At 38.0% G+C, this 15,215-nt stretch overlaps 1 pseudogene; it reads left to right on the top strand.

The window, feature by feature from the left end:
* Positions 1 to 2,332: 2,332 nt before the first annotated feature.
* Positions 2,333 to 15,215, top strand: part of LOC139609968 (guanylate cyclase soluble subunit beta-2-like) — a 47,330-nt pseudogene continuing 34,447 nt past the window's right edge.

The following is a 15,215-nucleotide window of genomic DNA, read 5'->3' as shown; positions in this document are numbered from 1 at the left end:
ACAGCACGTTAGCACTGTGGAGGATGAGGGGGCTTACACTGAGAGGCAAGGTGGTCGTAGCCAACTCCCTTGTACTCTCAAAACTAAATCACACACTGGCAGTCTACGACATACCCGGACATATCCAAGCCAGCATGAATAATAGCATCTCCACTTTTCTCTGGAGAAGCAAACGAAATTTGATAGCGCACAGAACAATAATTGATGATTATAAAAAAGGAGGTTTAAAGCTAATCGATATTGCAATAAAAAAACATGTCTTCAGGATTCAAACGATCAGAAAAACCCTGCAAAGCTCTCAAAACCATCCATGGCAAGACTACTTTCAAAGAACAATAGCCTCACTAGGTCAATGTGGCAATTACAACCTCTGCCAAATTATACCCAAAAGAAAATATTCACATCTGCAACCATTTGACAAGGAAATCCTTGAGGCCTGGGAGTTGGTACGGCCACTCCTCAAGACAAAGGTCACAAATAGGTCGCAGTTACAGAAGCTTCCCATCGTCCACAACCCGGAGCTCACCTGCAGAGGCACCTCCCTCTCACACAGCTTCCTGGTGGCAGCAGAGCTGCAAACAATGGAGGATGTCATTGATGAAAAAGGCAAAATAAGCAATGAGAAAATAATGAGTGCTTTAAAAGAAAAAGGGTTCAAAGAAAAGAAACAGTATATACAGCAAGTGTGTGCAGAAATGGAAAAAAACATGCCTCCTGAATGGAGGCAGGCCCACAAGAACTATGTTTGTAAGGTGCAGGATGACGCCCTGGATTTCCTCCTGTCGTCCGGGACTCATACTAAAAGCATACAAGAGATAAAGTCAAAAACATGGTACACCATATTGTTACAAAAGTTTGTACGAAAACCCACTGTTTACAGCAACCCACAGTGCACTAACACTGATTACAAAATAAGGCACAGGAGGATCTTCACGGGCGTCATCCTGCACCAAATCAATAAAACCATGTATGGGAGAGACTGTGCCGTTTGTCGAGAGCAGGAGGAGGACTTGGAGCACCTCCTCCTGCATTGTCCCGTCTGCGTTCCCTTTTCTGAGCAGGTCAAAGATCTTTTGGAAAGGTGCTGCGGCCTCAAAACCACCAGCAGAGAGGACTGGCAGTGGACCTTGTTGTTTGGACTGACTGAAAAGAAAAATGGGATCAACAATCAACTCATCAACATCATTCTTGCCTTCACCAGGCACACAATCTGGACAGCTAGAAATTATGCACTTTATGAAAACAAGCAAATCAACAGGTGGAGGATGTTCACAAACTCAATAAAACTACACATAAAGACCATGCTAACAGCAAACAAGCAGAAATTCGAAGAGATCTTTGTGGACAATGCAAAGGTCATAAGAACCGAAGGGGACAACAAGTTAGTTTTTGCGTTTTAAAGGGACACATGATAGTTTTCTGTGTCCCTTGTACGTACTGTTTTTTCTTGTCTGCTGGTTATTGTTCTCTGTTTGCTTTATTTTGTTGCTTGTACATACAATGTAAATATGTTTTTAAAAAGCACATTGCACTATACTCATAAATTTTTCACTGTTTTGAGCACATATGTTGTGAATAAGAATGTACATGTAAAAACTTTTTTGATAATAAAAGAAAAAAAAAAAAAAAAAAAAAAAAAAAAGCACGCCCGATCTCCTCCGATCTCGGAAGCTAAACAGGGTCGGGCCTGGTTAGTACTTGGATGGGAGACCGCCTGGGAATACCAGGTGCTGTAAGCTTTTTCACTTTTCTGTGCAAACAACAGAGGACGCTGCTGCTTCAGTAAACAGCACTGACTGTGCCACTGCTCAACTGTCAATCACTGTGCAGACAGTTCAGCTCACAGTGCACAAACCACACTTTCATATTATCACATTACACAGTTGACAAGTTGAGAGAAAGAAAGAAAGAAAGAAAGTCAAGCAAAGACACCCGCGCTTGACATACACAGCCATGTCTGTGATGGTGTGGATCATCATGTATAAAGGGGGTAGTTGTCACTTGCTCTGCGGCTTACGGCCATACCACCCTGAGCACGCACAGAGGAGGAGCACGCCGTACGTCTGCATAGACAATCAGTCGGTTTTGTTTTGTTTTGACCATTTTCAGCCTTGATTTTGCTGGTTTTTCTTTTTTTAGTTTAGTATTTTAATTGTAGGATATCTGGGGGACTCTTTTTGTTCAAATAATTTTCAAATGGATCAGACGGTGACAGACAAAGGACCGGAAAAGATGACGGAGAAGAGGATGCCCGCGAGTGCAGAAAAAGAAAAAAATGTATCAAAAGAGGCTAACAATCATGTTGGAGATAGAAGGAGAAGAGAGAATTACCATGATGGAAATGCTGAGAAAAGTGAGGGCGGAGTGTGGAGAAGTGCTCGGCTGCCGTTTTAAGACGCCGAAAGCGTACGAGCTGACGATGAAAGAGGAAAGCGGGAAAAAGAAGCTGATGGACGGACTGAGAATAGGGAACAATAGAGTGATGGCGAAGGAACTGGGTAACAATGAAATGGTTGTTTCATTCATTAATCTGCCAACCTACATCAAGGACGCTGAAATACTGGCGAAACTGCAGGACTGGGGAGTCACAGCGGTCTCGTCAATTAAAAGGAGGATGTGGCCAGGGACGGACATCGCGGACGGGACGAGGTTTTTAAAGGTCCGTTTCACAGACGCTGTGAAGTCGCTGCCGTACTCCACTAAGTTCGAGACGGTAAGCGGAGCGGAGCACTTCCGTGTCATTCATGACAGACAGGTTAAAGTCTGTCGTTTATGGATCCAGCCTGGACATATAGTCAGAGACTGTCCCACTTTTATATGTTTTAAATGTGGGAAACAAGGACACTATGCACGAGAGTGCGATGTGGATGGAAAATGTGCTTTATGCAAGGAGAAGATCTCCCTGTGTGTGTGTGTGTGGTGAGTCGAGGGATGACGCCGAAGAGCCGTCGTACTCTGATGTTTCTGACGAGGAGGAGAGAGAGGCGGAGGACGGCGTCGATACGGGGAGAGAGGAGGATGGACAGGGAGGCGGTGTCGAGCGGGAGGAGCCGGGAATGACCGGAGAGACCCACGAGGGAGGAAACCGTGACTGTGGGGAATCGAGAGGAGATGAAGGAGGGAGAGACTCTGGTGATCCAGCAACACAAACTTCAGACAATTATGCTGGCTTTGAAGTGCTGGCTGCCAGTGAAAAAGACGGGAAAGCTGTGTCGGACGGGACTGAGGGCGAGGAGGGGATGGATGCCTTCAAGAGACTCATTGGTCTGATGATGTTATTAAAGATATCAAGCCACTGTGGAGAGGCAAGATTTTTGTAAATAATGAGTCACAGATCATGTGGTGTTGCTATCCTGGTCAAAGAGGGGACATTGACTGACATACAGGTAGTCCACAAAGACGATAAAGGGAGGCTGCTCATTATTGAATTTATTTTCTGTAATATTCGGTTCAGGTTAATTTCTGTGCACCAAATATTGAAAAAGAAAGAAGAGAAATGTTTGATAATTTGAGGACTTTTTGTACTGAGAAAAGTATTTTAGTTGGTGACTTTAATTTATGGTGTACAAGGCTGGATGTGTCCAGCAGTGTTAATTTCAGAAATGATACTTCAAGGAGTGTTTTATTTGATGTTGTGAATAAGGAAGATTTAGTTGATGTATGGAGAGATATGTACCCAAATAGGAGAGAATATTCAAGAAAGCAGGTGGTTTTGAGAAATTTGAAACAAAGCAGAATTGATTTGGTTTTGATTAAAAGAAATATTTTGAGTTGGGTTTTGAATGTAAGATATAAATTTTTGGGTTTAAGTGACCATGCTGCTTTAATTCTTGGTTTTGGGGTGAGATGTGAAGGGAGGGGAGGGGGGTTTGGTGTTTAAACTCCTGTTTGTTAAAGGAGGAGGTATATAGAAAAATTATTTCAAGACTTATAAAAAATGAGCAAGAAAATACTTTATTTGAAGAAGATGTATGTTTGTGGTGGGAAAAGATGAAGAATAAAATAAAAAGAATAAGTATTAGATTTGCAAAAAAGAGGAATTTTGTGAAAAAGAAAGAGGAAAATGAAGTGAAAGAGGAACTAATAAAAGAGCTAGAAAGACTGGAGGAGGATCCGAATCGGGATAGGACATACTTCATGAAATTAGAAGCAGAGATAGAAAATTATGAGAGAGAAAAATGTGAAGGAGCAGTTATTAGAAGTAGGGCTCAGTATGCAGTTGAGGGAGAAAAGTGTACAAACTTCTTTCTCAACTTGGAGAAAAGTAAACAGGTAAAGTCTTATATAACAGAGCTAGAAAGTGAGAATGGAGAGAGAGTGACAGATTTTGTAGGCATTTTAGAGGTAGTGGAGGCTTTTTATACAAAACTGTTTCAAAAGGGAGGTATAGTGCAAGAATGTGTGGATGAGATATTAGATACTGTTGATGCCAAAATATCAGATGAAAGTAAACAAATGTGTGATGATGATTTGACAATTGGTGAAATTAAAGTGGCTATAGAGCAAATGAAATCCAGCAAGAGTCCAGGTTCAGATGGCCTGACACATGAATTTTATAAGGCTTTTTCTGATATTTTGGCACCTATATTGTTGAAAGTGTATAAATGTATGGTATGTATTCCAGAGTCACTAGCAACAGGGGTCATCGCTATCTTGTTTAAAAAAAGAGGGAGTCCGTTTAAATTAGAAAATTACAGGCCTTTAAGTCTATTGAACTCGGACTACAAGATTTTAACAAAAGCTTTAGCCAATAGATTGAGGGACGTGGTAGGAGAAATAATAGCACCAACACAAGCTTACAGTATACCAGGTAGGGACATCACTGATGTCATATGTACGATTAGGGATGTAGTCAATAGTATGGATAATGATGGTGAGGGTGGTTTAGTCCTGAATTTAGATTTAAATAAGGCGTTTGATAGGGTTGAACATGAGTATTTAGAACAGGTTTTGAGCAAATTTGGCTTTGGAAATAGGTTTATAAATTGGATAATGTTGTTATATGCAAATGCTAAAAGTTGTGTTAAAATAAATGGTATGCTCACTGATGTTTTCCCTGTACAACGGTCAGTCAGACAAGGCTGTCCTCTTTCAGCCTTGCTCTATTCCATAGCGGCAGAACCACTGGCAACTCTATGTAAAAAAGACACTTCTTTACAAAGTATTCAAGTACCATATAGCACAAATAGTCTAATTCATCAATTTGCTGACGATACAACCTTTACTGTCAGAACCATAGAAAGTGTAAAAAGAATAATGAAACATGTTGAAACATATGGGAGAGCATCAGGAGCAAAAGTAAACATAGAAAAATCAGAAATCATGTGTGTAGGGAATACAAATCTAGAAGCGTGTGAAATTCCTTTAAAGATAACAAAAGACTTTATTAAAATATTGGGTGTGAACATAGGAGTGCAGGGAAAGGAAGCAAGAGATGTCACATGGACTTGTATATTGAATAAAGTTAAACAATTATTAAATCTGTGGTCTGTGAGAGGGCTACGATTGAAAGGTAAGGTTATAGTCATCAATTCTCTGCTTCTATCGAAATTTAACTACGTGATGGGAGCATTAGATCTCCCTGAGTGGGTTTTAAATGAAGTGAGAGCTGTTATAAGTAAGTTTCTGTGGAGAGGGAAAGGAGTAAAAATATCCATGAAGACTTTGATAGCAGGGTATGGAGAGGGAGGGCTAAAACTGGTGGACTTAGATGTTAAACGCAAAGCATTGAGAGTAAAGGTGGTAAAAAAAATATCTGTATGGTTGGAAGGGGTTTTTTAAAGATTTTCTGTATAAAAGTGGAGGATGTGGGGACAGTGGGACCTTTATGGGCTTCAGAAGGCATATGTTGGAAAATCTTCCTGTATTTTACCAGGAGGTTTTTCTAGCATGGGCAGATTTCATTGAGCACCTGAAATATGATTGTAAAACTATAAATCAAATATTAGATCAGCCAGTGTTCATGAATCCGCAGATAAAAAATAGTGGGAATGTTTTATACAACAAAGTTTTCATACAGACAGGATTAAAACAAGTGAGAGATTATGCTTATGAGTATGTGCCTGGCTTTCTGCCAAACAGGGCCATTTTTGACAGTGTTGTGGAGGTAGAGGAGGAGGTGGGTAGAACTAAAGTGGGAAAAGTGTTTGAATGCATAAAAAATAGCTTACCGGACAGATGGATTAAAACAATAGAGAGAGAAACAGTTCAGTCAGGAAAGAGTGAGCTACCAGAGCTGTACATAACTCAAATTGATGAAAAAATGCTTTTTAATAAAATAAAAGTAAAGATGTTGTACATGCTGATGCCGAGGAAAGAAGTTAAGACCCCAGCTTCAGAAAATGTTTGGGTGAAAGTATTTCAGGATCTGAATGTAAAGGAAATCTGGAAAAACTTACATGTCAAGTATAACAGCTTGGACTGTGAAAATTTGGATTTTAAACTCAGACATAATAGAATATATACGAATGTGGTCATTCATCAAATTAATAGAAATGTGGATCAGTTTTGTGATGTGTGCAAATCAGATCCTGAAACACTGATGCATTTATTTTTTGAATGCAAGGAGTTAAAGAGCTTTCAAATAAAATTAGTAACCCTGGTCAAAAATAATTGGAATTTAGATTTGATAGAGAGTGATTGGGAGAAAGTTTTCTTTTTTGGTTCATGTAAAACATCAAAGACTGTGAATGTTAATTTGTTTAATTTTATGTTAAGTCATGCAAGATATGCAGTATGGACAAGGAGAAATTTAGCACATTTTGAAGGGAAGAGGGTAGACGTTTCAGTTTTGTTTGTATCGTTAATGAAGAAAGATGTTGCTTTGACATGGCATTTTTTGAGTAAAAGTTTGTTTGAAAAGTTTTTTGTGGGAGGTAGTAGCCTTATTTCTGTTGATGATGGAGGTTGATTTCATATTAACTTATGATTTTTATTTTTGTTTTGTTTTGTTTTGTTGTTAATGTGTACATATATGTAAATATTGTGTTTTGAAAACTTTTGTATATTTTCATAATAAAAGACAAAAAAAAAAAAAAAAAAAAAAAAAAAGCACGCCCGATCTCGTCCGATTTCGGAAGCTAAGCAGGGTGGGCCTGGTTAGTACTTGGATGGGAGACCGCCTGCCATGCCGTTCTCCAAAGGAGATGTCATCTGCGACTACCATGGACAGCTCATCTCAGAATCTGAGGGGAGGAAAAGGATGGAAGAACAGCAGGAGGGTATGAGCTACCTGTTTTTTTATCAAGGGCAAGGGTGGTGTCAAGCTCTGCATCAATGCACAAACATTCCCCTGTCAGTGTCACCCTGACAAGGACACCTTTGGAAGGCACATGAACCACTCTGGCAAGGCTTTCAACGTGAAGCCTGTGGTCTTCCACTTGAACTTTCCTGACGGACCCAGGGACACTGTGCTTTTCTTGGCAACAAGAAACATCAGATGCTATGAAGAGCTCATGTGGGACTATGGGGTGAGAAGGAAGTCCTTTAAAGGTGAAGGGATGGACTTGGAATGGCTAGATGAGTGACAACCCTTCTCCTCTCAAATGCTCTGACTGTCTATTGTTATCATTGTTATTGTTCTGTTATGTTCATGGTTTGTTGTAGGTTGAATTATTTTGTTACTAGTTATTATCCTGCTTTGGGGTTAGTTAGGGTTATGGTTTGTAAGTCGAATTGTTTTGTTAATAGTCTTTTTTGTGTTTAAGCATTTTTTAACCCTTTTTTTTTTAAAATTCACACTTTTTTGCCACAAGGTTTTGATTAAAGATTTTGCTACGAATGATGCAGTCTTGAAGTCTTGTAAACATTCTGTATAACTCGGTGTACACAATAAGCCATATAAATATAATGTGTATAGTCATACTTATGGACCATACCATACCAAGGATTTAAAAAAAGTGAAAACACAAACTGTATATTTTATTAGTCATTTATTTGGAATACAAGAGCTTCAAAATTGAAAAATTAATTATGGTAAAAGGCATACATAAAATGGTTACAAACAATAAGTAATCATTACAGGAATTCATTTGTATTGAAAGGGGTTCATTCATTCATAAGATTTGGGATGATTAAAATGACAAATGAGAGTTAAACATTTAAATGGCATATAAAGAAAAAAAAATCAATATACGATACATACAACATGAAAGCCCAAAATACTTACTATTGACCTAAACCAAATACTTGCCTTCTGCTAACACTAGAGTTAGGGTTAAATTGACTGTATTTCAGTTTCATGGGCTGTTTTCAGGTAAAAATCAGGACTTTTTACTGATCTATAACTGTAGGTTTAATGATTGCTGTTTTTTCCAAAGGTGGATGCAATGATTTGTTTTGTCCACTAGATGGAGACACAGGGCCAGTAATCTCAAGAGTTATCCTCTCTTGAACTCTTAAAAGACCCACTTATATGGAGAAGATGCTCCTTTGATCCCCCCCCCCAAGGTGAACACATACAGTAACCATGTAGGTGTAGACAACACATCAGCCCCACTGTACACATTGCCTTTTCATACAAGCTTATACAACATATGAGTGGCAGAGTTTTACTGTGTGTTTGGCATGTATTTCTTGCACTTGATGCATGTATATTGTGTTTTTCTGTCCATCTTGGGCCAACACACTTAGCAGAGATTCTTTTTGTTGCTGCTGGCCACAATCTAGAAAAATTAAAAGATGAAAAGGGGATTTTAACAATATTTCTCTCTCTCTCTCTCTCTCTCTCTCACTCACTCACTCACACACAAAACAATTGAAAACAAAATGAAAAAACAATTAATCATATCAATTTTCTTTTGATAAAAAATAAAAACAGGTCCCTCATACAGCTGACCCAGGAATCCTTTCAACAGCTGTGGTAGAGTGTATCAGACAGGCTAAAATATACCTGGAGTTGAGCTTTGACCTCTCCAATTATATGGGGTAGGACTTGGTTCCATCTCTCTATCACCTTCCTGTCAAAAGATATGCACAAAAAGCCAGCTGCACCCCCTTATAACAACCCCTTTCCCATCCTATCCCTAAGCACAACCAACCCCAGTATGTAAATGAGAGTCAAACTGATGAGAGTTCTTTGCCATATTCACCCTTTATTTAAAAATTTAAAATTTGATTTTTACTTAATTTAAAAACAAAAGTTAAAAAAATAAGTTAATTTTATTTTCATTTAAAAATAATTTAAGTTCATTTTCATTTAAATAGAGAAATTTTAAAAATTGTCTCCATTACACCCAAGATGGGTGGATGGACTGATGGATGGACCCCTGGTGCCCCGTGGCAGACGCTGTGGTCGTACCAGGGACCATGACAGATGAGGGTTCTGGGGGAAGGACTGTGCACCGCCTCCCTACAATTGGAGGAGGGGCCCTAACCTTCTCCCTAACCCTGTACAGAAAAGACTGGAAAGAGACAAGATAGAGGGGGTGGAAATGTGGCTCTCTATAGACATCTGTCTACATGAGAGGTAGAGAGAGGACGATAGAGAGAGAATATTAGAGAGTGCATACAGTATAAAATCTGCATCTAAATTTTCACCATTATAGTTGAAGAATTCAGTTGGGTAACACCAAATACAGATATGGTGAGTATGTCTTCCTATTTTGACATATTAAAGACATGGGGATTACTACTAATATACTAATATCATCATTAGGATATTCTTGGGTTAGGGTTAGAGTTAGGGTTATGTCACATAACCAATAATTGTGCATTGCGTGATCCATCCAATTATTTTGGATTATAATGTTTTAGGGTTTGGTAAGAATTCAATGGTGCAACCAAATTTTTTGCTGTTTTTGACTTTAATGAGTGGAGGTATAAATATGAACTCTAAAGCTATTTTTCTCTCCACTAGAAGTACAAAAATATCAAGAATTGCATATTGCATGTTGTATATTTGAATTTGTTTTTCAAAGGTGTCCTTCAATGTAAGTGTAAACTGTAAATATCAAGAATGAAAACATTAAACATTATTAAACAATATTAACATTACAGAGTATTCTAATCTTTACATTGGTAAAACTAGACATTTCAATCCACACTTAATGCCAACAACACACAAGGGTATGCAGTTTCAGATTTTCTCTATATTTGGCTGTTGGCACAATAAAAATTCTGAATATAATTGTAATATATTGTAAATGTTATATTGCCTCTATATATGATAAGACAGACAGCTGGAGCTGAGTTTTTGCAGAAAACTGGTTTATTAAATAATGCCAACACAAAAGACTTACTCAATGGGTAAAAGAAATCCAAACTGCAGTGGTGAGTCAAAACAAAGTCCAAGAACAGAGTCAAGAATATCAAGAAGGGCAACACAAGGAGAAACTGAAAAAGAAGCACTTGGGAAAACTAAGAAACCAAACTGGCACAGAAGGACATTCAAGAAAAAAAATCACAGAACTAAACAAGAGCCAACAGGAGTACAACAGACAGAATAACAAAGACAGAGACTTAAATACACAAGGGAGGCAAGGGTAATTGAACACAAGTGAAACACCTTAAGGCGGGGCAGACAATTAGCAACGTAGGAAACACAAGACAAAGATAGGAAGAAAAAACAACCAGCGACACACAGGGAACACTACTTCAAAATAAAAAAGGAAATGACCACAGAAAAGTCTGAACTAATAGAAAAAGTACAAACATAAATTGTCCTCTTGGGCAGACTATGACATTCACAGTACTGGTTATGACTAATTTCAGCTGTTGGGAACCAGTGACAGGAAGGAAGACTGGTTGTAGCTGAACTTTGACAAATTTAAGATTATTGCGAGAGGTTCTAGATGGTCTATGATTGCTTTTCCTGTGCAGTGTGTCCTTGCTACTACTTGGAAAGCCAGAAAGCCTGTGCATTATTTCTGGACATTTTGGGTCAGTTGTTGCAGGTTTTGGGCAGCCAGGGAGTGTGAACAAGTTCACGCCCTTATGCCACCTTTTGTGCTGCTAATTCAGTGGGTGTACTCAGGTGCATGCAATCAGTCCTGGTGCATGAACAGCTGTGTTGAATTAAGCTCATGCTTTTTTGGTAGAAAACTGTTGCTGAAGCATCAGCCCTTGTGCACAGCCCTTGTCATGCGCAGATCTTCTTGGGTAAAGACCAACGAGTCTACCTGCATGAGGCCACCATGACCCTCCTGTCTCTGCGTGTATCTTGGCCTGAATGTTACCTTGAACTAAAGCTCTCTAAGACTGAACTCTTTTTCATCCTGGCCAATGAGTTTCTTCATCACAATATCAATATCAAAATTACCTCTTCATCCCCTACCCCAACCAGGGTCACAAGAAACCTGGGTGTCATGTTTGATGACCAATTATCTTTCTCTGGCCATGTTGCAACTGTTTCCCCATGGTCTCTGGGCCATGTTTATCTCTCACCTCGACTACTGTAATGCTCCTCTGGTTGGGCTCCTGTCATGCAGTGGAACCCTTGCAGATGGTCCAGAATGTGGCAGCCCATCTGGTCTTTAATTAGCCCAAAAGAGAACATGTTGCTGTGCTACTCATTTATCTACACTGGCTACCCTGGCTGCCCAAACCAAATTCGAGTCACTAATGCTTGCCTTCAGACTGACTTCTGGGTATGCACCCATCTACTTGAACTCAATCGTGCAGCCTTATGCTCCTTCTTGGCAAATGTGTTTCTCAAAGGAATGTCGTCTGGCATTACTATCTCTACAAAGAAGGCAATCGCAGTCCTCTCCTGAAACACCCTAACATGCACAACTAGCAATTACTATGCACTTTCAGTGCATTTCATTTGATCTCCTTGCACTTCTTAAATAGATATATTTAATAATTTTGCCAAGGTTTCCTACTGCATTGAAACTTTATTGATGGCCCTTGTAAGTTAGTTTGGAGAAAAGCATCTGCCAGTGAGTAAATGTACATCTGATGTAATCCCATGTACAAAAATGTGTCTGTCCATTAGCATTTGGTGGCTCTCTACACCTTGTACAATAGCTGCTACAGAATCAATATATTGGTCTCTCTCATGTATTTGATGCACCGTTTCAATCAACCTGAGTTATCCTATCAATCAATCAGTCAAACTGCCAGCAGCTAATCAATTTGCAGGGTTAGAAGACATTACCCAGTAAAAGGAGTTTTATATGCTAATCTAGACTAACAGGTAAGCATGTAATGGGACTTTCCCATGTCCCAAATGTAAATTTTTGTCCAATTAAGCAAATCTGCTAAACACATTTTTGTTGACACGAATGTAACCAGTGGAAAAATATTCAGGAAATTAAAAAATGCAAGAGGAGAGTGCAAAGCATACAGCGAGTAGATAGAGTTGAGAAAAACCTGTCTGCACTCCAAAAGGCTCTGTGGCTATTAAAATACTGTATATGTGAGCACAGTGAATAGGAGTGAATGGGACATGGTATTGTCAATTATTTACAGTGGTTCTACAATGTTTCAACTATGCCCTCAATTTTGCACATTGAACATATGCAGCCCAGACATATACAAGGTTTTGACCTAGTCTTTTTAGCTTTAACTTTGTCATATGTGGGCAACATGCAGTTGAAATATAGGTGTGGAATAATTTTTTTAAATTTTAATAACTCAAATCAGAAATCTATAAAATGAGTTATATATATATATATATATATATATATATATATATATATATATATATATATATTTAAAAAAATCTGATGTGGTTTGGGAAAAGATATATTAGGGTTCAAAGTATGAAGAATTTCTTTTATAGGATTTTGAGCAACTTGGTAACAATTTTGGAAGTTAAAGATATCAAATAATCCCTGAAAACATCAAGCATGTAGCTTGAATAGTTCAAAAGTAATGACTTATGGAACATTGTAAATGTTTTAGCAACAGCCCTAATCTCACTATTTCTTCATATCTAACTTAAAAAAAAAAAAAAAAAAGACAGATTTTGCAGATTTTTAATTGCTGGATACAATGACATAATTCACATGAATTATCAAGATGGTAAAGCAGGAAAATTTTCCAAAATCCATTGATTTGACATAGAATTACCCAGTAAGTAACACAGACCATGTAAGCAACAAGTGTATGCTAGCCAACTAAAAGCAAGATTATTATTAAAAGCAAGAATATTTTTATACATCATTCAACTGTAAAACAAGTGAGGAGAAGGGTGTGTAATTAGTGTTTCATTAGATATTTCTTGTATTATTATGCAATTTGCCAACTATTGTAAATATTGTGTAGATAATGAATTTACTCTCTGATACCATCTAAATTCCCACACGACCTTATTTGGTTTAGTTAAGGCAATCTATATATTTTGTGATGACAGAGCTGCTGCATGCTTTTCAAATTTGTATTTGCTATCAATTTGTGACAGTGAATTTAATTTTAACAATCGTAGCTAGATAAAATGTTTCTGTTCTTTGCAGTATGGGTTCATCAACAGCTGTCTCCAGTCTCTGGTGATGGAGAGGTTTGGCCAAGAGACCTGGGACAAACTGAGGTTTGGGCACAGATACACATATACATCATAAGAATATATATAAATGGACAGAAATGTTTACCATTGTCAAGATGACAATTGTGATGTTGACAACTTTATGTAGAAATTTCATAAAGGTCATGTTCTTTGCATAGCTCTTTACCAGGGGTCCAGGATACCTTTATGACATATACAGTTTATGATGATATCCTAACCCTAAGCCTTGTGGAAGAGGTCTGTTCACTGCTGGGTAAGAATTCATATTTCTCTATATCCTGGCAGGAGCTCATGTATTTTCAATAATTTTGATACTTGTCATTGTTATGTGCATATCAGGCATCCCTTTTTCTCACCAGTATTTTGTAATAGTATGACTGACTGAGATATTTTGTATAGTTTGAGACATGGTGAGAAAAATTTGGTCAAAGGGTAATTTTGACTTCATGATGGCACTGTGGCACTTGGATACATGGTCATATCCACAGAAAATGTAATTACAGTTTGGCTAGTTGAGTGTTTTGCAAAAGACCATTAAATTTAAAGGTGAGCATAGGACAATAAGATGAAACTGAAATTGAATTTCATTGTTTCATTAAGTTGAAATCATTTTTCTGATGCCGACCTCAATGTACAGTAAGAGGTTCACTGAAATTTCTCTTGGTGAGACTAGTCTAGCCAGGAACTAAATGAATACAGTACATTGATAAAGTATTCAGATCCTTTCAGATTTTCATATTTTGTTATGTTGTGGCCAAAAAGAGAATTTTAGCAAAGAGACCCTTTACTGTGATTCTTGAAATTTAGCTCAGGTTCATCCCATTTATTGTTATCATCTTTGAGATGTGACTCAGGAGGTAGAGCAGGTCATCCACTAATTACAAGGTCAGTGGTTTGATCCCAAAGCCCCTGATGGCTGACCAATCAGTATATGAGTATGTTTATAGGTGTGATATATGAATGCGTGAGTGAATGGTTGAATGTGGAAAGTATTGTAAAGTGCTTTCAGTCGTCAGTGAGACGAGAAGTGCTATGTAAATGCAAGTCCATTTACCATTTCATTGGAGTCCACCTGTGGTAAACCCCCTTATTTGGAAAGGTACACACCTGTCTATATAAGGGCTGCGGTCAAAAAGTCTGTCTTGCTTAGGAAGGCTCCTTACTGGATGAAATGATCCACAAGTGTCTAAGAAGCAGCCATGATAAGAGCTGTTTGAATTCTCTACATAATAAGAAAAAGAGCTTAAGTGCCCCCTATCTTATCTTCTTTGGCACAGAAAACACTGGACCTTCCTTTATGAAACGAAAGGAGAAAATGCTGTTCTACAATTCCTTGCCACAGCAACATTTAAAGCAACACACCTATGGATGTATTGGGCACACCATTGTAGTTTAACCCCAGCAGACGACATAAATACAGAGCATCTGTTTTTTGTTTTGGGTTTTTATTCTTCTTGGTTTTTTTTTTTTATAGCCTGATCCAAAACTAATGGAAATCCTTGGAGCTCCAAAGATTTCTATTAACAATATCATAAGAAAATACTATATACATAAATGTCATTTCAGTATTCCCCCCCCCCCCGCCCATAAGTACAAATTAATTGCAGTTTTATGCATTTAAGTGCAGTAAATTAATTTACTGCACTTAAATGCATAAAAATGTCAAAAGCATCCATATCAGAAAACTCTATATACATATGTCTGAATATGATTTATTCTGACCTCTGCTCAGTTCCTTATTTTTACTTCATTATTATTTTAATGGATC

Source organism: Trachinotus anak, unplaced genomic scaffold (genome assembly GCF_046630095.1).
Source record: "Trachinotus anak isolate AG129_WGS33_773 ecotype Australia unplaced genomic scaffold, CSIRO_AGI_Tana_v1 ptg000026l, whole genome shotgun sequence".
NCBI lineage: Eukaryota > Metazoa > Chordata > Actinopteri > Carangiformes > Carangidae > Trachinotus > Trachinotus anak.
This window is presented reverse-complemented; position numbering and strand designations above follow the sequence as displayed.